The 26,182-nt window shown below is 45.3% G+C and overlaps 1 protein-coding gene across 14 annotated transcripts in view; it reads left to right on the forward strand.

Annotated features, from left to right (window-relative positions):
• Nucleotides 1-380: 380 nt before the first annotated feature.
• ZNF331 (zinc finger protein 331) overlaps nucleotides 381-26,182 on the forward strand; it is a 41,909-nt gene continuing 16,107 nt past the window's right edge. Inside the window, exons 1-4 of one of the 14 annotated variants that reach the window (XM_050771399.1) lie at nucleotides 388-591; nucleotides 1,007-1,159; nucleotides 1,421-1,487; nucleotides 16,707-16,773. The gene's annotated coding sequence lies outside the window, so the exon portion shown is untranslated. The other 13 variants (XM_050771401.1, XM_050771394.1, XM_050771406.1 and 10 more) reach the window with 13 other exon arrangements.

Here is a 26,182-nt window from a genome sequence, read left to right on the forward strand (position 1 = left end):
CCGCCCCAAGACCCCAGCACTGGGGGACCACTGGGTGCGTCTGCTGCTTTGGGAGAGGCGGAGGAGGGAAAGAGATGGGAGGGGTGCACACACACGTCTCAGTGTGTCCGCGTGTCAGAGTCTGTGCACGCGCACATGTGTGTCGGGCTCTGTTGTGCCTGCACATGCGTGTCGGGCTCCATGCACACATGCGTGTCGGCGTCTGTGCATGCGCACACGCCTGTCAGGGTCTGTGTGCCCGCACAGGCACCGCAACGGCTGAGCACACTATGTATCGGGGGTCTGTCGTCGCTCACATACGTGTAGGGGTCTGTGCACACATGCGTGTCCGGCTCTGCTGCTGCTTGCGCGCTCCGGCAGCTCAAAGCGCGAGGCCCCGCCTGGGTCCGGGGTGCGCATGCGCGCTGGCCTCCATGGGTGGCGGGACCGAGTGTGTGACGCACTTGCGTGGGAGTACGAGGCTGACGCTGCGGCCCTGTCCCCGTAACTGTGACACGGGTGCACGCGAGCGTCATTGGGGGCAATGGGGGGCGTGCTCGGTGCGTGTTTGCACCAGTGACGCAACCGCTGCATCTCCGCTAGTCCGCGCAGGTGAGATTGGCGCCCATGGCTCCCAGGGGAGACGGGCACTGAGCTTCTGACGGTGACGCACTTGCTGGAGAGTGTGGGGTGACACAGCCGGGCTCGCCCCATAACTGGTGACCGGGGGTGCCCCAGAGGCTTTGGGTCGACGGAGCCCACACCTGTGAACCTCGGCGGTGCGTCCCGGGGACTCTGTGAGGTGCACTCTGAGGGTTGTGTGGGGCGGCGGTCAGGACGGGTCTCCGTGGCCCACGGATGCACCTTTGCACTGTGTGGGGTGGCGGGGCCCACAGCGTGGCCGTGCTGGGCGTTAGTGGGTATGAGGGGCGCAGATGTGTCTCGGGATAGCGTGTGCTGTGGTGAGGCTGAGCCGTCCGTGCAGGCTTGTGCTGGGATGGGTGATCGGGCCTTCTGGGTGACGCAGGTGTGTGTGACAGCGCAACCTGTGGCTCCAGCGCCTCTACTGCTTCACCTCCTAACCAAGTGGTACCTGCCTGAGAACAAGGGCTGCAGAGGGACGTGAGTGCCTGAGCCTCGCCGGGAAATTCACCAACAACAAGGCAGAAACAGCCATAAGGTGACGCTTTCAGAGCCAGAAGTGCTCTCCATGCAGGCCTCATGAGTGACGAGATGGTGGCCTCAGGAGTAGAATTCCTCCTATAGAGGAACACGTGCCTGATGTGGGAGACAGGGGGAGGGGCAGCTCCACGCTTCATCATCTCAGTCATCTCAGCTTGCTCTTCAGGAATCTCCCAGAAACTCCATCTCGGGGCCTTGTATTTCTCTTTGGTTTTATTAGATATGGCAGGTGTTACCCTTCTGGTTCTGTTTCCCCCAGGCCAGCATCCTTCAGGAAAAGCATCCCCGAGGAGGAAGACAAATCATTAAACATCTTAAAGGGTCAGGTGAGTATCCTTTTTTTTTTTTTTTAATTAAATGATATGTGTTTATAAGACTTAAGACCAAACATTAAATGTAGATGACCAAGATCTGAGTCCTGTTTCTGCCTGTTAGCTTTTTGAGCCTTCTGAAGATAGGCTTGTGAGGAGGGTGAAATGCGTTAACATGTGTAGAACCATAGACCCGCACGCTGGAGTGTGAGTGCGCAGTGAGTGCTGCTGTTATGTGATGTCTGTACATGAGGAGCAACGTACATATGAAGGTAACTGAGATGGGTGTTTGCAAGTTCACAAAATGAACCACAGCCTCAAATGGTCTAGAACTATTCTCCTTAAACTGAGGGCCTTCCATCAAGTGAACCACAACCTCAAATGACCTAAAACTGTTATCCTTAACCTGAGGGCCTTCCTTTAACTCCACTTACAACTTTCCAAGGGACGTTGTGTATATATTTACTATATGTGTTTATCAGTGTTAGTGTATTGGTCCCCCACCACCACCACCCTAGGAAGATACTCTGTAATTTCATGGCATTAAGAAGAATGTACCTGCCCCAAAGACATTTAGACCCATTGGTCTAGAATTGAAGACTGTGTACCTTGACCACAGTTACTGTTCAGGATGGTGGAAATGGTTAAGTAATTATACCACATTCATTTCATGGAATACTCTGCAGCTACAAAGAAGTAACTTTAGTTATAGCCATAAGAAAGAAGAATGCACCTGACATAATATTAAACACCACTAATAGTTATTAACAACAGTAAATGAAGGAAATCCTTCGATTGCCTAGAAATTCCATTGAATGAGATTTTTGTAAATACCTTATCCAACATGACATTTTAATATATTATTTAGGATTATTCATGAGTCCTTCAGAAGAGAGGAGCCTGGCCACATTTATTGAGCACATGTTTGTACCATAGTCTCTTGTGTTTTGCACACACTCCTTAATTTATTCTTACGTTAGTCTGTTTCAGTTGCTATAACAAAGTACCATAGACTGGTGGCTGAAACAACAAACATTTATTGCTCACAGTTCTGGAGGCTGAAAGTCTGAGAAGAGCGTGGTCAAGTTCTGTTGAGGGCCCTCTTCCAGGTTGGAGACCTTCACCATCTTGCTGTGTCCTCTCATGGAGGAAAGAGATGCGAGCTCTCTGGGGTCTTTTTCATAAGGCACTAATTCCATTCCTGAGGGTTCCACCCTCATGACCTAATCACCTCCCAGAGGCCCCACCTCCTAATAGTATCGCATTGAGGGATAGGATTTTAATGTAAGAATTTGGCGGGGAGGGGACAAAATGCTCAGTTAATTAAGATGCCTACAGAGGCAATTTAGCTACATTATTGTGTTGAGGGTCTGATTGTATTACTGAAACCGAGCGAAAGCATGTTTTAGAACAGGAAGGTTGTACCTGTTTCAGTGACACTTTTTTCAATACTAAGCCTTATATCAGTTTATTTTTCCTGCTTTAACAAATTACCACAGATTTATTAATACAACACAAATATATTATCTTGCTATCCTAGAGGTCAGAAGTCTGAAGTGGGTCTCACTGGGCCAAAACCAAGATGTTGGCAGGGATCTAGGAGGTGTTTGTGCCTGGAGGCTCTAGGAGATAGTCTTTTTTTATTTTTATTTTTTTTAATTGAGATGGAGTCTTGCTCTGTTGCCCATGCTGGAGTGCAGTGGCACAATCTTGGCTCACTGCAACCTCCACCTCCCAGATTCAAGTGATTCTCCCACCTCAACCTCCCGAGTAGCTGGGATTACAGGGTACGCGCCACTATCCGCAGCTAATTTTTGTATTTTTAGTAGAAACGGGGTTTCTCCATGTTGATCAGGCTGGTCTTGAACTCCTGACCTCAGGTGATTCATTAGCCCACCTCAGCCTCCCAAAGTGTTGGGATTACAGGCGTGAGCCACCACCAAGCCCGCCCTGTAGGAGGTGTTTTATGTCCTTGCTTTTGCTGGCTTCTAGACGCTGCCCACACTCCTTGGCTCATGACCCCTTCTTCCATCATCAAAGCTGCAAAGACACGTCAAGTCCATTTTCCATCACATTACTCTGACCCTACTTCTTTCTGTTCATCTGACCCTCTTCTAATTTTGAGGACCCTGGTGATTACATTAGGCCCACTGAGGTAACTCAGGATAATCTTCACTATCTTAGTGTCAGCCCATTAGCAGTTTTAGTCCATCTGCAACATTGATTCCCCTTTGCCATGTAAGGTAATATAATCATAGGTGCCAGCATTACCATATTGACATATTTGAGAGGCAGTGATTTTGCCTCTCATAGGCCAATCCATTCAGAGTTTCCTTCATGACAACAATGTACTAGCTCCCCCATAACCATAGTCCTTTTTTTTTTTTAATGTGGTATAATCATAATCATGTCCTTTTTTTTTTTTTTTTTGAGATGGAGTTTCGCTCTGCCCAGGCTGGAGTGCAGTGGCGTGATCTCGGCTCACCGTAACCTCTGCCTCCTGGGTTCAAGCAATTCTCCTGCCTCAGCCTCCTGAGTAGCTGGGATTGCAGGCATGTGCCACCACACCCAGCTAATTTTGTATTTTTAGTAGAGACAGAGTTTCTTCATGTTGGTCAGGCTGATCTCGAGCTCCCGACCTCAGGTGCTCTGCCTGCCTTGGCCTCCCAAAATGCTGGGATTACAGGCGTGAGCCACCGGGACGCCTGGCCTACATTTCTTTTTTTATATGTTTTTGTTTTGTTTTGTTTTGTTTTTTCCTTATAGACAGGTTGTGTTCTGTTGCCCATGCTGGAGTGCGGGGGGTTGATAATAGTTCACAGCAGCCTCAATCTCCGGAGTTAAAGTGATCTTCCCACCTCGGCCTCTCAAGTCCTTGGGATTACAGGCACAAGCCACTGTACCCTGCTCCTATCTTGTTATATTTCTTATAATAGGATTAATGCAGGCCTGCTGGAGGCAAAAAAAAAAAAAAAAAAAAAGTCCCTAAGGAGCCCTTAAAGAAGAATCTCCAAATTACCTATAATTGTACCCTCCAGAGATAATCACTGATTAACATGTTAAATGGCCAGCACTTTGGGAGGCCAAAGCGGGATGATGATCACTTGAGGTCAGGAGTTTGAGACCAGCCTGGGCAACAGTGAGACTCCATCTCTACTAAAATAAAAAATTGAAAAAAATTAGCCAGGCATGGTGGTGCATACCTATAGTTTTAGCTACTCAGAAGGCTGAGGTGGGAGGATCACTTGAACTTAGGGGTTCCAGGCTGCAGTGAGCCATGATTATGCCACTGCACTCTAGCTTGGGTGACAAAGGGAGACAATGTCTCAAAAAACAAAACAAAAAACAACAAAAAAAAACCATTTGAAACGGTATTTATGTTTCTAGTCCTCTCCTTTGCCTCTAAGCATGTGCGTGTTTTGTTTTTGGAGTATTGAATCTTGCTAATTAATCATAAGTGAGCCAAAGACTCCAAATCTTCATTTATAAAAGGAATCCAACCCAGCCATGAATCTCATTACACCCGTGTGTGTGTTGGGAGGGGAAGGGCTATGCCAGTGATCTTTGCCTTGGTTTGAAATATCTCTCACATATTTCTACCGTATAGGATTAGAAATACATCATCTGAATCTAACCTATGGCAACAACTGTTCAACAAAGACAGCCTTTTAGAATTAGATTACAGAATGTTAATGTTCCTTTCCCAGGACATCACAATAATCATTGATGAACACTAATCACGGGGTGCCTTGCAGATACGGACTTTTCATGTAACATTAGCAAGATTATTTGTACAAGTAACGAATATGGGCTGTATAAGTAACATTTCCAAGATAGAATAAGAATTAGATGACAGTATCTCCTATGTATCTCCCTTATCCTGTGGAACACAAGATTCAGCCTCCTGCTAATGTTCTCAAATTGGCATCTTCTCAGATTAGAGTCGTTAAATTAGATGTTTTTTATGCAGAACAGTGTCTCTGTCCCCCAGCTGCTGATGGAACATTTCCTCTTTATATTTCTTAGAATCTCTTTTGCTAATGTATTCGTTTTGTTAAATGAAATGAGTTTCATTCATAACATCAGACTCTGAATGTTATTTTTGGTTAATATTGATTACGCAGACAGCGGGTTCAAGGAAGGCACTTTTGTTTTTTTTGAGATGGAGTTTCGCTCTTGTTGCCCAGGTTGGAGTGCAATGGCAAAAAAAAAAAAAAAAAAAAAAAAATCAATATTATTAGTATTCCTTGCCATCACATAGCAGACAATAATTTAATCTATACTGTGAGATATTTCTGTTTTTTCATTGCTGAAACAATAGTCTCTGGAAATCATAGATAAGATCAAGGATGGAATCTATGTCAGTATCCTGGCTGTGATACTGTACTGTAGTTTTGTTTTTTTCTTGTTTGTTTTTCTTTGTTTTTTGAGATGGAGTCTCTCTCTGTCACCCAGGCTGGAGTGCAGTGGCGCAATCTCAGCTCACTGCAACCTCCACCTCCCGGGTTCAAGCAATTCTCCTGCCTCAGCCTCCTGAGTAGCTGGGATTACAGGCTCCCAACACCATGGCCAGCTAATTTTTGTATTTTTAGTAGAGACAGGGTTTCACTATGTTGGCCAGGCTGGTCTCAAATTTGTGATCTGCCTACCTTGGCCTCCCAAAGTGCTGGGATTACAGGCATGAGCCACCGCACCTGGCCTGTGCTGTAGTTTTATAAGCTATCACTGCTGGTGTAAGTCAGGTTAAGGGCATACCAGATCTGTCTCTATTATTATTTACAACTACATGTGAATCTACAGTTATCTCAGTTTTTTAGAAAAAGAAATAACTTTCCTAGAAAAACATTTTTCTTGATCACTCTGTCACATACATTTGTGTACTTCTGTTTTCTTGTCTTTCTAACTGTTTCCTCCTCCTGGACCCATAAATTCCAAATGTGGAATTTTGAGTCAAAATTAGATGTTTGTGAGGGGCCCGCACTATACCACACCCTGTGACGTTAGTACTTGGAATGAGAGCGTGACTAACCGGGCATAACTGCTGCCTGCACATTGTTTACAATCCAGCAAGCAAGGGACACGGAAAAGCAGCTCGGGCAGCCTGTGCTGGCTGGCGGCCCGCAGAGAATTCCAGGTGACGCTCCAGAGGGCCTAGGAGAGGATACCCTTCTGAGGACAGCCATGGCTCGCCCGGCATCACCCTACCAGAGACTAGACAGGGTCCCAGATGGGGTGACACAGCCCCTGTCGCATCCACGACACAATAGGCCACGCTCCCAATCACCTAGCCACAGTCGTAGACCAGTCACTGACTCACAGTCTGCCACTTGTATTTCCATTGTCTCTGGGCTTCCTCTGCCTTCACCTTCCAACCGTGTGGTACCTGCCTGAGAGCAGCAGCCCCTAGTGGGACATGAGAGCCAGGACCCTGTCATTAACTGAACCAGCACAAAGGGCACAGCCATCGCCATAGATAACAGTGTTCAAGCCAGACGTGTTCTCCATACAGGCTCCTGTGTTGCAGTAACAGGAAGCCTCGGGAGTGGGAATCCTTGTGGAGGGAGAGGTGACTAACTTGGTAGGTCAGTGTTGGGAGAACGACATGTTCTAGAATCCAGTAAATACAGGTTAGTCCCCAAGAACTCTGAAACTCACAAATGCCAGTGTCCTCTCAGTTCAGATCGGTTTCGGCCATGGCCTGGGGGCAGGCGTGCCCTGGAGGGCATTTGTTCATGCAGCCAGTGCTCCAGAAAGACCCTAGGGTCTTGTTCTTCCTTTCCCCTAGGCTGGCATCCTGCAGAAACAGCATCCTGAGGGGAAAAAATTATTATTTAGGTTGGTGCAAAAGTAATTGGGGTTTTTGCCATTACCTTTAACGTCAATTACGTTTGCACTGACCTAATATATTACATGTCTTCAAGTCAACTCTCCACATGAGGTACCTTTTTTGTTCATTAAATGATTTGTGTTTATATGACTTAGGACTCTTTACTCTTTATGGCCCCAGATACCTTCCCTAATAGCGGCGTATCCCAGTAATTCCTTCCCAGGGGGTGTGGCAAGAACCAGGCAGGTATATTCCTCCCCGTACCCCTGGTTGACCAGCCCTCTCCTCTGAGTATCCACAAACCCATTTGTCAAACTGTTGACGTCCTGCTGCATGCTCTGGTTTTCTAAGATCTGATGCTACAGAAAAATCCTTCCTAGAGGTTCATGTTAGCACTTTATTTTACAGCGTGCTTGGGTAAGGAAGGGATTCGTTTTTAGGTGGAGTCAAACACAGATACCTTTGGTCTTTTCCATGGGGCTGATTTTTAGAGCACAAGAAAAGAGAAAGTTAGCTTGTTTAGTCTGTACCTGGCAAAGCTGTCAGTTTTGTAAGACTTTTAAGAGTGGGGTTTGAGCAAATTTCTTTGTCACCAAAGGGAGGGATGTTTTTCAATATGCAGTAAATCGAAATTTGTTCTATTGACTTGGACTTCTTTGGGCGGACAGCTGCTGTATTTTTTTCAGTTCCCCCTTTGTGTGAGCTGTGAGAACCATATGGTTTAATGTTGAGTATGAGTTGCCGAGGTTGGCACATGTCTTCAGTGACAATTTATGTATGTTTATGGTCTACAGAGGCTTTGATCTGTGTATACACTGCGGATTAAATCAAGCTGACTCACATATCCCTCAACTCACTGATAATCATACTTGCAATGAGAACATTTAAATCTACTCTCTTGGCATAAAGTACACAATACTACTCATTATATTGAGTCACCATGCTAGACAATAAATCTCCAGAAATTATTCCCACTCCTTTAATCTTCTCATTCCCCATCACCCTCCCAGCCCCTGACAACCACCGTTCTTCTTCTGTAAGTTTGATTTTTTTTTTTACCATGTAAATGACATCATGCATTTGTCTGTGTCTAGCTTATTTCACTGAGTACAATGCCCTCCAAATTTATCCATGTTGCCACAATAACAGGATTTCCCTCTTTGTAAAAGCTGGATAGCATTGCATTGTGTTGTCTTTACCACACTTTCTTTATTCATTCCTGATGAGTATGTAGGTTGATTCCTTATCTTGACTACTGTGAATAATGCTACTGCAGTGAACATGGGAGCACAGGTATCGCCATGACATACTAATTTCATTTTCTTTGGATATATACCCAGAGTGGGATTGCTGCGTCATCTGATAGTTTTAGTTTTTTGAGGCATCTCCATAGTGTTTTCCATACTGGCTATACTAATTTACATTCTGACCAACAGTGTACAAGGATCCTCTTTTCCTCACAGCCTCGCCAACATGTTATTTTTGTTTGTTTGTTTTTTAATAAAAGCCATTCTTACACGTATGAGGTGATGTCTCATTGTGGTTTAACTTTGTGTGGCCCTGAATAATAGTAGTGATCTTGAGCAATTTTTCACAGACTTACAGCAATTTGTATGTGTTCTATCAAGAAATAGCTGTTCAACTTTTCTGCCCATTTATTATCAGGGTTATTTGGTTTTTTGCTGTTGAGTTGTTTGAGTTCTATGTTTTGTTGTTTTTGTTTGTTTGTTTGTTTTCTAGACAGGGTCTTGCTCTGTCATCCAGGCTGGAGTGCAGTGGTCACAGCTCACTGCAGCCTCTACCTCCTGGACCCAAGTAATCCTACCTCAGCCTCCTGAGTAACGGGACTACAGGCACATGCCATCATGCCCCGCTAATTTTTCTTTTCTTCTCTACTCTTTTTTTGAGATAGAGTCTCTCTCTGTCACCCAGGCTGGAGTGCAGTGGCACAATCTCGGCTCACTGCAACCTCCGCCTCCTAGGTTCAAGTGATTCTCCTGCCTTAGCCTCCGAGTAGCTGGGACTACAGGCGCATGCCACCACGCCCAACTAATTTTTTTTTTTTTTGTATTTTTAGTAGAGACAGAGTTTCACTGTGTTAGCCAGGATGATCTCGATCTCCTGACCTCGTGATCTGCTCGCCTCGGCCTCCCAAAGTGCTGGGATTATAGGTGTAAGCCACCACGCCCAGCCCATGCCCAGCTAATTTTTCAATTTTTCGTAGATATGGGGTCTCACCATGTTGCCTAGGCTGATCTTAAACTCCTGGGCTTAAGCGATCCTCCCACCTCGGCCTTCCAAAGTTCTGGGATTCCAGGTGTAAGCCACCATGCCCAGCCCTATTTTGGATATTAACCCCTTATCAGATATATGGTTTGCAAACAGTCTCTCCCAGTCTGTAGGCTACCTTTTCATTTTATTGTTTCCTTTGCTGTGCGGGACATTTTTAGTGTGACGCAGTCCCATTTACTTATTTTTGCTTTCGTAGGATGATCTTCTGGTGCGATAGCCAAAAACTCATTGCCAAGGGCGATGCGAAGAATTTTCCCTATGTATTCTCCCAGTAGTTTTACAGCTTCTGGTCATACTTTTATGTCTTTAATCCATTTTAACTTCATTTTTCTTTTTTTCTTTTTTACTTTTTTGAGACCGAGTCTCACTCTGTCACCCAGGCTGGGTGTGGCACAATCTCGGCTCACTGCAACCTCCACCTCCCAGGTTCAAGTGATTCTCCTCCCTCAGCCTCCTGAGTAGCTGAGACTACAGGCTCCCGCCACCACACCTGGCTAATTTTTGTATTTTTAGTAGAGACGGAGTTTCCCCATGTTGGCCAGGCTGGTCTTAAACTCCTGACCTCGGGTGAGCCACCATGCCTGGCCTCATTTTACTATATGAAGTAAAAGAAGGGTCCAGTTGCTTTCTTCTGCCTGCAAGTGTCCAGTTTCCCAACACCATGTATTTAAGAGATCGTCCTTTCCCCGTTGTGTGATTTTGGCACCCTTGTCAGAGATCATTTGACCATGAGTTTGGATTTCTTTCTGGGCTCTATTCTTCCATTGTGTGTTTTCGTGCCAATGTTATAACCGTAGTAGGTCTGTTGCCCCGTGAGCGCGGCATGTCTATACAGCAGGTTGCAGCAAAGAAAGAAGGTTTACTGTCAGGCTGCAGAATAAGGAGGTGGGATGAAAATGAAATCCGTCTTCCCAAGGAGTTTGGAGCTGGGGTTTTTAAGGGTTTTAAAGTGTGGAAGTCACTGGTTGAAGAGTGCAGGGTGCAATCATGAGAAAGGAAGATGAAGAAACTATTCTCATGCTGATTCTGTTGCTCTGTGGATGTCTTCAGACTGCTTGGCATCAGCTATTTCGCTGGAATTTGGGACCTGAGAAACATCTTACGCAATTCTTTAAAGCCTAATGATTCCAACATTAGAAATTCTGTCTATGGGAACAGTGGGAACTCTGTCTCAAAAAAAAAAAAAAAAAAAAAAAAAAACCTTAAAAATCTTTTCATATTGTTTTCCAGTCTGTATTTTACTTATTTTTTGCTCTAATCTTTATTATTTCCTTCCTTCCTACCGTTGGACTCCATTTGTTCATTTTCTGGTTCCTTGAAATGTTTGTTTGAGATCTTCCTTCTTTCGTGATATAAGTATTTATTGCTATAAACTTCCGGCTTAGAACTGCCTCTCTTGCATTCTTCAAGATTTGAGAATGCTGTGTTTACATTTACGTTTGTCTGAAAATATTTTTACAGTTTCTTCCCCGGCCCATGGGTTGTTTAGCAGCACGTTGCTTAATACCCACATATTTTTTAATTTACCTAAATTTCTCCCGTTATTGATTTCTAGCTTTATGCCCTTGTGGTTGGAAAAGATCATTCATATGATTTCAGTCATTGTAAATTTCTTAAGATTTGTATCATGACCTAGCGTGATCTGTCCTGGAGAATGTTTCATGTGTGCTTGAGAAGAATGTAATGCTGCTGCTGTTAGAGAGATGGTGCAGAATACAGCCATTAGGCGTATCTGGTCTAAAGTGTAATTCAAGTCCAGTGTTTCCTTGTTGATTTTCTGTCTGAATGATCTTTCCTTTGTTGAAAGTAGGATCTGAAGTTCTCTTCTATCACTGTATTAAAATCTAACCCTCCCTTGAGATTTCTTAATGTTTGCTTTATGTATTTAAGAGCTCCAGTGCTGGATGCATACATATCTATAATTAATGTATCATCTTGACTGATGGACTGATTTTATTATATAATGACATTCTTTGCCTCTCTTTACAGTTTTTGATTTAAAGTCTATTTTGTCTTTTTTTTTTTTTGAGATGGAGTCTCGCTGTGTCACCCATGCTGGAGTGCAGTGGCCTGATCTTGACTCACTGCAACCTTTGACTCCCAAGTTCAAGCGATTCTCCTGTCTCAGCCTCCTGAGTAGCTGGGATTACAGGCGTCCCCCACCAAGCCCGGCTAAGTTTTGTATTTTTAGTAGAGATGGGGTTTTGCCATGTTGGCCATGCTGGTCTCAAACTCCTGACCTCAAGTGAGCTGCCCACCTCAGCCTCCCAAAGTGCTGAGATTACAGGCGTGAGCCACCATGCCTGGCCGTTAATCTTTTTTTTTTTATTTTCTTTTTTTGAGACAGAGTCTTGCCCTGTCGCCCAGCCTGGAGTGCAATGGTGCAATCTCGGCCCAACCTCCGCCTCCCGGGTTCAAGCACTTCTCCTACCTTAGCCTCCGGAGTAGCGTGTACCACTATGCCTGGCTAACTGTTGTCTTTTTTAGTAGAGATGGGGTTTCACTATGTTGGTCAGGCTGGTCTCGAACTCCTGACCTCATGATCCACCCACCTTGGCCTCCCAAAGTGCTGGGATTATAGGCTTGAGCCACCGCGCCTGGCCAATCATTTTTAAAAATTAGGACTCCCTTAACTTTCATTTCTTGTAATGGGATTAATGCAGGCCAACTGCAAAAAAATTCAGTCCTTTAAGGAGTTCATAAAAAAGAATCTCAGAATTAATTACCCATAATTCCATCTAGAGATAATTACTGTTAATCATATTTTGGTATATATGTTTGTAGTCCTCCACTTCCCATCTAAACATGTATGTGCTTTTGTTTCTGGAACATTAAGTCCTTCTAATTGATAAAGTAAATGAATCAAAGACTTTCCAAGTGGTGGTTTGTAAAAAGCATCCAGCCCAGCCACGGGTCACATTAGACCTGTGAGCGTGTGGGGACGGGAGGGACGTGCCAGTGATCTTTGTCTTGTTTTGGAAAACCTCTCATATGTTTACACCTTACAGGATTAGAGACACATCATCTGAAACTAATCCCATGGCAACAAATTATTAAAAAATATAGTGCACCCTTGGAATGAGTTCTGTATCTGTGGATTCAACCACAGATGGAAAATATCCTTGGCCAAAAAAATAGGATGTTTGCATCCTATTTTACAGACGCAAACATCTGTATTGAACGTGTACAGACTTTTCTTCTCATTATTCTAAACAATACAGTATGAAAATTATTAGCATTAGATATTTATAAAGAATCTAGAGATGATCTAAAATGTACAGGAGGATGTGGATAGGTTATGTGCAGATACTACACCACTTTGTCTAAGGGTCTTAAGCATTCAAGGATTTTGATATCCAGGGGGGTTCTGGAGCAAATCTGGTTCTGGAACAAATGGCTCTACAGCCTTTCAGAATTAAATTTTCTATGATTTTAATGGTTCTTTCAAAGACCATGACAGTAATCACTGATGCCTGTTATCTTACAAATATGCTTGTACAAGTAACGTTTCCGTGATTATATGTACAAGTAAAAAATACCCACTAGACAAATAACAAATCCAAGATAAGTGAAACTGAGTACGATGGCAATTAAAGTGGTTTGCGTGAATGTCCTGTAACACATAGAACACATGATTCATCCTCTTGCTAATGTTCCCAGTTTGGCATCTTCTAAGATCATATTATTTGAGCACAATTTTTGATGCAGAATCATCTCTCTTTTCCCCTGCTTGCTTGTCAGAGGGAACATTTCCTCCTTATGTGTCCTAGAATCTTTTCACCTAATGTGCTTAAACAAGACAAATTTCGTTCTTAACATCAGGCTCTGAAAGTTCTTTTTGGTTAGCATTCACTATATTGACAGCTGGTTTGGCAAGTACATGTTTTAGTATAAGGAAGAAACAGCAGGCCAGGTGCAGTGGCCCTTGTTTGTAATCCCAGCACTTTGGGAGGCCAAGGAGGCAGATTGCTTGAGCTCAGGAGTTCAAGGCCAGCCTGGGCAGCATAGTGAGACCCCGTCTCTACAGAAAAAAAAAAAAGAAAAAAATTACAAAAACTAGCCAGAGGTGGTGGTGTGCACCTGTAGTCCCAGCTCTTGGGAGGCTAAGGTGAGAGGATGACTTGAGCCTAGGAGGCAGAGGTTGGAGCCTAGGAGCCTAGGATCAGTGTTCGAGATCGTGCCACTGCTCTCCAGCCTGGGTGACAAAGCGAGACCCTGTTTCAAAAAAATTAAAATAAAAACTGCAGATGAGTTTCTTTTTTAAAACTGGATTCAGGATCAGTGTAATGTTACTGATCTTCAATAGTAACCGCAAACTTAAAAAATCTTTACATATTACTGTATGTATTAGATAGTCTGATAATTAATAGTTGAGACAGTCATACCTTACAGTATTATTATCCCAATTTTATTAGTGAGGAAACCAGCAGTTAATAACTGTTAGGGCTCAGATTCACATTCTGAAAGTTATACTATAGAGCCTGTGTTCTTAGTTTCACCAAAATATCTCCTCCCAAATTATACATACCCTTTCAAACCTACCTTCCTCTCAGTAATTAATGATACATTCTTTCAATTTACATGAATCAGTATCACTATTAGTAAATGTATTTTATGCCATTATATAGCAGACTAATTCATTCTGTACTCTACTGTGATATTTTCCTCTATCTTCTGCAAGATTTTCATTTTTAAAAATTACCGTCTTGGCTGGGTGCAGTGACTCATGCCTGTAATCCTGGCCTGGGCAACAAGAGCGAAACTCCGTCTCAAAAAAAAAAAAATTACCGTCTTGAAATTTGCATAACATCTATGGATGGTGTGAATGTCCTGGAAGTGATGTTATACTGTATACTGCAATCACCAAATGGGGGTAACCAAGTGAAAGTTACATAGGCTTTCTCAGTATTATATGAACAACTACCTAAGACTCTACAGTTGCATCAATTTCAAAGAAAAACTTCCAACACACAAGATAATCTCCAAACATATTGGGCATACATGTGTGTACTACTATAGCTGTTTCCTTGGGATAAATTCTAAAAAGTGGGATTTTGAGTCAGAATGAGGCTGTGGTTAAGTACCTGCAACATCCTGTAGACCCTGCGACATTACTACTTGGAATGAGAGCGTGACTAACAGGGCATAACTGTGGCCTGCACATTGTTTACAATCCAGCAAGCAAGGGACACTGAAAAGCAGCTCGGGCAGCCTGTGCTGGCCGGTGGCCTGCAGAGAATTCCAGGTGACGCTTCAGAGGGCCTAGGAGAGGATACCCTTCTGAGGACAGCCATGGCTCGCCCGGCATCACCCCACTCAGAGGCCAGACGGGGTCCCAGCTGGGGTGACACAGCCCGTCTCCCAGTCGGGAAGGGGCGTCTGCAGGGAGCAAGATGGACTCAGTGTGGGGCTGCCTGCCTGGAACGCGCCCTGAGGCCCCTGCCTGGGACCGTCCCGGACTACGTTTCCCAGAGGCCCCCAGGAACTTAAGGCGCTGCATGCTGGGACACGGGGCTTGGGGCTCTGGTTTCCCCAGACATGGTCCGGCGTACTCCTCAAGCCTCTCATCCCTTCCTGAAGCCTCTGTGTGTTTGGGCCTGAGTAGGGCATTCGCTTCCTGGGAGGAACCCAGGGGTACATGCCAAGCACTGGGGTAGGGGGACCGCCGAGTGCGCCCGCGGCTTCGGGAGAGGCCAAGGAAGGAAGGAATGGGAAGAGTGCGCGCACGCGTGTCAGTGTGTTCATGTGTCAGCGTCTGTGCACGCGCACATGTGTGTCGGGGTCTGGTTGCACATGCGTGTCAAGGTCTGGCCACACACATGCGTTGGGGGTCTGTGTGCACGCACACATGCGTTTCGGGGTCTGGGTGTACATTTGTGTCGGGATCTGTGTGCACGCACATGCGTGTCGGGCTCTGCTGCTGCTTGCGCGCGCTCGCAGCTAGGTGCTCGAGGCCTCTCCCGGGTCCGGGGTGCGCATGCGCGCTGGCCTCCATGGGTGGCGGGACCGAGTGTATGACGCACTTGCGTGGGAGTACGAGGCTGATGCGGCGGCCCTGTCCCCGTAACTGTGACACGGGTGCACGCGAGCGTCATTGGGGGCGATGGGGGGCGTGCTGGGTGCGCTTCTGCACTGGTGACGCAACCGCTGTGTCTCCGCCAGTCCGCGCAGGTGAGATTGGCGCCCATGGCTCCCAGGGGAGACGGGCACTGAGCTTCTGACGGTGACGCACTTGCTGGAGAGTGTGGGGTGACACAGCCGGGCTCGCACCATAACTGGTGACCGGGGGTGCTCCCGAGGCTTTGGGTCGACGGAGCCTACACCTGTGAACCTCGGCGGTGTGTCCCGGGGACTCTGCTCTGTGAGGTGCACTCTGGGGGTTGTGTGGGGTGGTGGTCAGGACGGGTCTCCGTGGCCCACGGATGCACCTTTGCATTGTGTGGGGTGGCGGGGCCCACAGCGTGGCCGTGCTGGGCGTTAGTGTGTATGAGGGGCGCAGATGTGTCTCAGGACAGCCTGTGCTGTGGTGAGGCTGAGCCGTCCGTGCAGGCTTGTGCTGGGATGGGTGATCGGGCCTTCAGGGTGACGCAGGTGTGTGTGACAGCGCAACCTGTGGCTCCAACAGCGCAACCTGTGGCTCCAGCGTCTCTGTGCTGGGATAGGTGATCGGGCCTTCTGGGTGACGCAGGTGTGTGTGACAGCTGCAACTTGTGGTTCCAGCGTCTCTACTGCTTCCCCTGCCTTCACCTCTTAACCAAGCGTTACCTGCCTGAGAACAAGGGCCACGGAGGGACATGAGCCCCTGAGCCCCGCCGGGAAATTCACCAACAACAAGGCAGAAACAGCCATGAGGTGACGCTTTCAGAGCCAGAAGTGCTCTCCACTCAGGCCGCCTGAGTGACAGGAGACAGTGGCCTCAGGAGTAGAATTCCTCCTATAGAGGGGCACGTGCCTGATGTGGGAGATAAGGGGAGGGGCAGCTCCACGCTTCATCATCTCAGACATCTCAGCTTGCTCTTCAGGAATCTCCCAGAAACTCCATCTCGGGGCCTTGTATTTCTCTTTGGTTTTATTAGATATGGCAGGTGTTACCCTTCTGGTTCTGTTTCCCCCAGGCCAGCATCCTTCAGGAAAAGCATCCCCGAGGAGGAAGACAAATCATTAAACATCTTAAAAGGTCAGGTGAGTATCCTTTTTTTTTTTTAATTAAATGATATGTGTTTATAAGACTTAAGACCAAACATTAAATGTAGATGACCAAGATCTGAGTCCTGTTTCTGCCTGTTAGCTTTTTGAGCCTTCTGAAGATAGGCTTGTGAGGAGGGCGAAATGTGTTAACATGTGTAGAACCATAGACCCGCACGCTGGAGTGTGAGTGCTCAGTGAGTGCTGCTGTTATGTGATGTCTGTACATGAGGAGCAACATACATGTGAAGGTAACTGGGATGTGTGTTTGCAAGTTCACAAAATGAACCACAGCCTCAAATGGTCTAGAACTATTCTCCTTAACCTGAGGGCCTTCCATAAAGTAATTCACAGCCTCAAATGGTCTAGAATTGAAATCCTTAACCTGAGGTCCTATTTTTTTGTTGTTGTTTGTTTTCATTTTGTTTTGTGGGATTGTTTTTGGAGACAGGGTCTCACTCTGTTGCCCAGGCTGGAGTCCAGTGGTACAATCACAGTTCACTGCAGCCTTAACCTCCCAGCCTCAAGTGATCCTCCCACCTCAACCTCCCAAGTAGCTGGGACCAATTTTTGTATTTTTTGTAGAGATGGGATTTCACTATATTGCCGAGGCTTATCTCGAATTCCTGAGCTCAAGCAACCTGCCCACCTCAGTCTCCCAAAGTGCCAGGATTAGAGGCATCAGCCACCATGCCCAAGCTGTTTTGTGTGTGTGTGTGTGTGTTTTTTTTTTTTTTTTTTTTTTTTTAAAGAGATGGGGTCTCACTTTGTCACCCAGGCTGGAGTACAGTAGTGCAATCACAGCTCACCATAGCCTTGAATTCCGGGGCCTAAGGGATTTTTTTCTCCTTTCCCACCTGAGTAGCTGGGGACTATAGACGTGTGCCTACAGGTCCAGCTGATTTTTTTTTTTTTTTTTGAGACGACGTTTTGCTCTTCTTGCCCAGGCTGAGCTGGAGTACAATGGCATAGTCTCAGCTCATTGCAACCTCTGCCACCCGAGTTCAAGCGATTCTCCTGTCTCAGCCTCCCAAGTAGCTGGGATTACAGGCACCCACCACCACACCCAGCTAATTTTTGTATTTTCAGTAGAGACAGGGTTTCACCATGTGGGCCAGGCTTGTCTCGAACTCCTGACCTCAGGTGATCCTCTCACCTGGGCCTCCCAAAGGGCTGAGATTACAGGCATGAATCACTGTGCCCTGCAAGGTCTAGCTGATTTTTAACTCCATTTATAATTTTCCAAGGAATATTGTATATACACTTACTGTGTATGTTTATCAATGTCCTTTTTTCCCCCCCCCGAGGAGATACTCTGTAATTTTGTGGCATTAAGGAGGCCATGAAAGACATTTAGACTTTTTACCTGTCCCAAAGACATTTAGACCATTGCTATAGAATCAAGGACATTTAGACCACTGCTACAGAATCAAGGACTGTGTTACCTTGACCACAATTACTGTTCGGGATGATTCAAATGATTAAGTAATTATACCACATTCATTTCGTAGGATACACTGCAGCTACAAAGAAGTAAATTTAGAGATAGCCATAAGAAAGAAGAATGCATACTGCATAATATTAAGCACTGCTAATAATTATAAACAACAGTATGTGTCAAAATTACCTAGAAATCCCATTGAACTAGACATTGGAAATATCCAACATGACAATTGATTATTCAGTGAAGGAAGAGAGGAGCCTGGTCACATTTATTAAGCACATCTCTGTACTCAACTGTCTTTTGTCTATTTTGCACACACTTCTTAATTCTTGTCTTGGTTGATTCAGTCTGTTATAACAAAGTACCACAGACTGTATGACTAAAAGGGCAAACTTTTTTTTTCTTAAGAGACAGGGTCTCACTATGTTGCCCAGGCTGGTCTTGATCTCATGAGCACAAGCTCTCCTCCCACCTTGGCCTCACAAAGTGCCTGGATTACAGGTGTGAGCTACCGCGTTGGGCCTTTTTTGTTGTTTTTGTTTTGTTTTGTTTTGTTTTGAGACAAGGTCTCACTCTGTCATCCAGGCTGGAGTGCGGTGGCGTGATCATAGCTCACTGCAATCTCAGCCTCCTGGGCTCAAGCAGTCTTCCCACGTCAGCCTCCCAAGTAGCTGGGGCTACTGGTGTGTGCCACCACACGTGGCTGTATATTTTTATTTTTATTTTGAGGCGGGATCTCGCTTTGTCATCCAGGCTAGAGTGCAGTGGCACGATCTCGGCTCACTTCAGCCTCTGTTTTCTGGGCTCAAGCAATCCTCCCACCTCAGCCTTCTGAGTAGCTGGGATTTTAGGTGTGAGGCACCAAGTCTGGCCTTTTTTTTTTTTTTTTTTTTTTTTTTTGGTAGATACGGTGTTTCACCATGTTGCCCAGGCTGGTCGTGAACTCCTGAGCTCAAGCAATCTGCCTACCTCGGCCTCCCAAAGTGCTGGGATTATAGGCGTGAGGTGCCACACCCAGCCAATTTTTAAATATTTTATAGAGACAGGGTCTTGCCATGTTGCCCAGGCTAGTATCAAACTCCTGAGCTCAAGCAGTCCTTCCATTTCCACCTCCCAAAGTGCTGGGATTACAGGCATCACCCACCATGTCCCGCCACAACAAGCATTTATTTCCCACAGTTCTGGAGTCTGGAAGTCTGATACCAGGGTGCCAGTGCAAGCAGATTCCGGTGAGGCCCTCTTGCAGGTTGCAGGCGACCCCCCCTCGTGCTATGTCCACACATGGTGAAAGGGAGCCAAGAGCTCTCTGGGATCCTTTTTATAAGGCACTAATCCTATTCCTGAGCACTCCTCCCTCATGTGCTAATCACTTTCCAAAGGCCTCATGTGTTAATACCATCACACTGGGGTACAGAATTTCAATATAGGAATCTGGGGAGGAATAAAATACTTAGTTTATCCGGTATCTTCAGAGGCTATTTAGGTACAGTATTGTGCTCAGGGTCAGTGTGTATAAAACCAACTCATTTTTCTTCTCTCATGCCACAACAATAATCAACACAGAAAACTCCGTGACTTGGCCAGGCGCGGTGGCCCACTGCCCACCCCTGTAATCCTAGGACTTTAGGAGGCCGAGCTGGGTAGATCACTTGAGGCCAGGAGTTCAAAACCAGCCTGGCCAACATGGCGTAACCCTGTCTCTACTAAAAATACAAAAATTAGCTGGGTGTGGTGGCGCATGCCTGTAATCCCTGCTCCTCAGGAGGCTGAGGCAGGAGAATCGCTTGAACCTGAGAGGCTGTGAACCTGTGATGAGCTGAGATCACGCCACCACACTCCAGCCTGGGTGACAGAGCAAGACTTTGTCTCAAAAAAAAAAAAAAACGCTTTGTGACTAAATGTGTGGGGGAGAAGCAAGCTGTAGTGGGCATCAGCTGGTGTCCTGCAGTTCAATTCTGACACCGTCTACCTGGATGTGGCATCAGATTCCACAGGTTGTGAGCAAGACTGTCCCACTCTGCCCCACTAGCCACAAGACCAGGCCTCTGGGACATCTTGCCAACCCTCTGCAGGTTGGGGTTCTTATAACACTCTTTGGCTTCTATTAATGTATTTGATTGACTCATAATTCAGGGAAACACATATACCAGTTTATTACAAAGGATATTTTAAAGGATACTAATGAACAGCCAGATGAAGAGATATGTAGGGCTAGGGTTGGAAGAGTCCCAAGCACAGGAGCTTCTGTTCCCGTGGAATTGGGGTGTGGATGAGTTCTTTTGTACCTTCCTATCAGACGCCTCTTGTTCAGCTGTCCAGAAGGTCTCCTCACCCTGTCTTCTCAGGCCGTTTATGGAGACTTCATTGGATCGTTGTGACTGAAGCATGCACGAATGTGTTGAAATGTGATTGGACAAATAGAGTTGATCTAATGCTAATAGACTGAGGGGGAAACTCAAGGCCCATCTATTCAGATTCTTCTTGGCCTCTCAGTGCAGCGTTCCTTCCTACAGGTATAGGGCAGGACCCTCTCTGGAGTGAGAGTCCTGTTTTGGGCAGGTGAAAGGAGGGCAAGAGAAGATGAGAGAGAGAGAGACAGAGATTCTGCTTCCTGAGGCTTGCTTCTGAGGCTGAAAGTGCCCTAACATTAAGATTGTACGAAGGGTTATGGGATTATGAGCCAGGAACCATGGACAAGAACATACCCACACACATATACCCCATATATACACACCTACATATATATACATCATACACACATATACACACCTACATATAACATATACACCCCATATACACACACATACACACCTACATATATAGACACACATACACACCACACACACCCCATATATACACTACATATATACACACATATATACACATCATACACACCATATATGTACATATACACACCTATGTATATATACACCATACACACATGTACACACACCCTATATACACACATACACATACTCATATGTGCATATACACACCTATATATATACACACATATACACGCCATTCACACATACATACCCCATATACACACACACCCCATATACACACATACACATCCCATATATGCACCTATACACACCTACATATATACACATATGATATAAAAACCATACACACACACATATACACACACCCCATATATACACAAATATACACACCTACATATACACACACACCCCATATATACATATACACACATATATACACACATATACACATGCATGCATATACACACCATAACGCACATATACATATACACACTATACACACATGAGCATATACACACACATGCCATACACACACATACATACACACCATACACACACCATACACACACACCATACACATATATACACCATATATATACACACATACACATACCCCATACACACGCATACCTCATATATACAAACATATACACACCTACATATACCCACACACACACCATACACATGCATATATACACACATCTATATACCCACACCATACACACATATATACACACCATATATATATGCACATATATGCACATCCACACTGTACACACACATACACACACACACCATATATACACACATATGTATATACCATACATACATATACATATACACCATACACACCATATATACACCCATACCATATACACCATATACACACAATACATATCATACACTATATATACACACATCGTATTTATGCACACATATATGCACACCCACAGATAGACACACATATACACAAACATACACACAATTATATCACAAGGTCTGATTGTATTACTGAGACACAGTGAAAGGGTATTCCATAACAGGAAGGTTATGCCTGTTTCAGTACACTGCTTTTTCAATATTAGGCCTTATATCAGTTTAGTTTTGCTGTTTTAACAAATTACTGTAGATTATTAGCTTAATACAGCACAAATGTATTATCTTACTGTCATAGAGGTCAGAAGTCTGAAGTGGGTCTCACTGGGCTAAAAGTCTGAAGTGGGTCTCACTGGGTGTTGGAGGCTCTAGGGGGTATTCTATGTCCTTGCTTTTGCTAGTTTCTAGATGCTACCCATACTCCTTAGTTCATTACCCCTTCTTCCATCACCAAAGCCTACAAAGACAGGTCCTTTTTCCTTCACATCACTCTGACCCTCCTCTTCCAAGTTTAAAGACTCTGGTTGTTACATTTTGCTTGCTTCTTCTTTTTTTTTTTTTTTTTGAGACGGAGTCTCGCTCTATTGCCCAGGCTGGAGTACAGTGGCGTGATCTCGGCTCACTGCAAGCTCCACCTTCCAGGTTCACGCCATTCTCCTGCCTCAGCCTCCCGAGTAGCTGGGACTACAGGCGCCCGCCACCATGCCCAGCTAATTTTTTGTATTTTTAGTAGAGACGGGGTTTCACCATGTTAGCCAGGATGGTCTCGATCTCCTGACCTCGTGATCCACCCATCTCGGCCTCCCAGAGTGTTGGGATTACAGGTGTGAACCACTGCGCCCAGCCTGCGCTTGCTTCTAATAAGAGAATCTTCCATATCTTGGAGCCAGCTGATTAGCAATTTTAAGTCCATTTGCAACCTTAATTTTCCTTTGCCATGCAAGGTAACATATTTGAAAGTACTGGAATTACCATAGAGACACATTTGAGAGGTGGATAAAATGGCAAGATCCCATCTCTACAAAAATACAAAAGTTAGCCAGCCATGGTAATGCGCAACTGTGGTCCCAGCTACTAGGGAGGCTGAGGTGGGAGGATCTCTTGAACCCAGGAGATCGAAGCTGCAGTAAGCTGTGTTCACGCCACTGTACTCCAGTGGCAAGAGCGTGAGACCCTGTCTCAAAACATATGTACACACATACACCCATTTGAGAGGTAGGCCTATCCTTTCAGAGTTTCCTAAATGACTACAGTGTGCCTGCTCCCCCATAACTATGTTTGTGTTTGGTATTTTGTTTTAATTTGGGACTATCTCGTTCAATTTCCTTTTTTTTTTTTTTGAGACAGAGTCTCGCTCTGTGGCCCAGGCTGGAGTGCAGTGGCGCGATCTCAGCTCACTGCAAGCTCCGCCTCCCGGGTTCACGCCATTCTCCTGCCTCAGCCTCCCAAGTAGCTGGGACTATAGGCGCCCGCCACCTCGCCCGGCTAGTTTTTTGTATCTTTTAATAGAGACGGGGTTTCACCATGTTAGCCAGGATGGTCTCAATCTCCTGACCTCGTGATCCGCCCGTCTTGGCCTCCCAAAGTGCTGCAATTACAGGCGTGAGCCACTGCGCCTGGCCTTGTTCAGTCTATTATAATGGGATTAATGCAGGCCTGCTCGCTGGGGAAAAAAAAAAAATTGGTCCCTGAGGAGCTTTTAGAGAACACTCTCTAAATTACCCATAATTGTATAATCCAGAGGTAATTACTGTTTCTAGTCCTCGTTTTTGTAATTAGTGTTTGTAGTCCTCCTTTTTGCCTTTAAGCATGGATGTGTTTTCTTTCTGGAGCATGGAATTTTGCTAATTAATCATGTGAATACACCAGAGACTCTTTAAATCTAGTTTTAAATCTAATCTATAGCAGCAAATTATCAAGAAAGACAGCCTTTAAAATTAGATTCTAAGGCAGAATGATTGCTTGAGGCCAGGAGTTTGAGACCAACCTGAGCAACATAGTGAGACCTCATCTCTCCAAACATTTAAAAAACAAGCCAGGCATGGTGGTGTGTGCCTGTGGTCCTAGCTACTTAAGAAGCTGAAGTGGGAGGATCCCTTCAGCCCAGGAGGTTAAGGCTGCAATGAGCCGTGATCCCACCACTGCCCTCCAGCCTGGGTGAAAGAGTGAGACCATCTCAAAGAAAAAAAAAAAAAAACTAGAAGGCCAGGTGCAGTGGCTTACACCTGTAATCCCAGCACTTTGGGAGGCCGAGGTGGGTAGATCACTTGAGGTCAGGAATTCAAAACCAGCCTGGCCAACATGGTGAAACCCCGTCTCTACAAAAAATACAAAAATTCGGCAGGCATGGTGGCGCACACCTGTAATCCCAGGTACTTGGGTGGCTGAGGCAGGAGAATCGCTTGAACCTGGGAGGTGGAGGTTGCAGTGAGCCTAGATTGTGCCACTGCACTCCAGCCTAGGTGACAGAACAAGCCTCTGTCTCAAGAAATAAAATAACTGGAGATTCTAGAATTTTAATGTTTCTTTCCCAGAACATGACAGTAATCACTGATAAATTCTAAGTAATCATCAGGTGCCTTACAAATATGGACTTTCCAGATGACATTAACAAGGTTATAGATACAAGTAACAAAAACTGTATAAGTAACATTTGCAAGATAAAAAGAATAAGGTGATAAGATGACAATAGTTAAAAATGTTGACATGTGCCAGGCACGGTGGCTCAAGCCTGTAATCCCAGCACTTTGGGAGGCCAAGACGGGCGGATCACGAGGTCAGGAGATCGAGACCATCCTGGCTAACACGGTGAAACCCCGTCTGTACTAAAAATACAAAAAAAACCTAGCCGGGCGAGATGGCGGGCGCCTGTAGTCCCAGCTACTTGGGAGGCTGAGGCAGGAGAATGGCGTGAACCCGGGAGGCGGAGCTTGCAGTGAGCTGAGATCCGGCCACTGCACTCCAGCCTGGGCGACAGAGCGAGACTCTGTCTCAAAAAAAAAAGAAAAAAAAAAGTTCACGTGTATCTTCCATTTCACATAGAACACAAGATTCACGCTGGGCGCAGTGGCTCACACCTGTAATCCCAGCACTTTGGGAGGCCAAGGCGAGTGGATCACTTGAGGTCAGGAGTTCCAAGACCAGCCTGGCCAACATGGCAAAACCCCGTCTCTACTAAAAATACAAAATTAGCCGGGCATGGTGGCACATGCCTGTAATCCCAGCTTCTTGGGAGGCTGAGCAGGAGAATCGCTGGGACTTGGGAGGTGGAGACTGCAGTGAGCTGAGATCGCGCCACTGTACTCCAGCCTTGGCAACAGAGCAAGACTCCATCTCAAAAAATAAAATAAAATAAAAATAAATAAATAAAATAAAACAAGGTACATATAATGTGGAAAGAGATGTTTTGGTGAAATTAAGAACACAGGCTTGGATGAACCAGCCCAGGTCAGAAATAGAGGAGGTCAAAACTCCTGTGCTGATCAGTAGTGGGATGGTACCTGTGAACAGTCACTGTACTGCAGCCTGGGCAACAGTCAGACCCTGTCTCAGAAAAAAAAGAAAAAAGAAAAAAAAATGTAGGCTCTGTGGGTTTTTTTTTTTTGAGATGAAATCTTGCTATGTCACCAGGCTGGAGTACAATGGCGGGACCTCGGCTTACTGCAACCTCCACCTCCCGGGTTCAAGCAGTTCTCCTGCCTCAGCCTCCCGAGTAGCTGGGACTACAGGTGCATGCCACCGTGCCCAGCTCATTTTTGTATTTGTAGTAGAGATGGAGTTTCACTATGTTGGCCAGGATGGTCTCGATCTCTTGACCTCGTGATTCGCCCGCCTCGGGATTACAGGCGTGAGCTACCATGTGAGCCACTGCGCTCGGACTATACATAATTTTTTAAATCTACCTTCTTCCCTTGGTATTTCATCATAAATTTTTTCTCAATTAATGTGCGTCAATATCATTAGTAAATGTATTCCGTATCATTATATAACATTATTTATGTATGTGTTCTCTACCATGAGATATTTCAATTGTTTTCCTTTTTAAACATTATCTGCTGGAAAATCTGGAGAAGATCCATGGGTTATCATTGTCCTGGTTGTGATATTTTACTGTTTTTCTGCAGGGTGTCACAGTTGGTATAAATCAGGTCAAGGGTACAAAAGACCACTCTCTATTATTTCTTATAACTACGTGTGTCTACATTTATCTCAGTTTAAAAGACAGTCTTTCCTAGAAAAAAGCTTATTTTTTTTAACATTCTTAGGCATGCGTTCATATACTACTATAGCTATTTCC

Source organism: Macaca thibetana, chromosome 19 (genome assembly GCF_024542745.1).
Source record: "Macaca thibetana thibetana isolate TM-01 chromosome 19, ASM2454274v1, whole genome shotgun sequence".
In the NCBI taxonomy this organism is placed as follows: Eukaryota; Metazoa; Chordata; class Mammalia; order Primates; family Cercopithecidae; genus Macaca; species Macaca thibetana.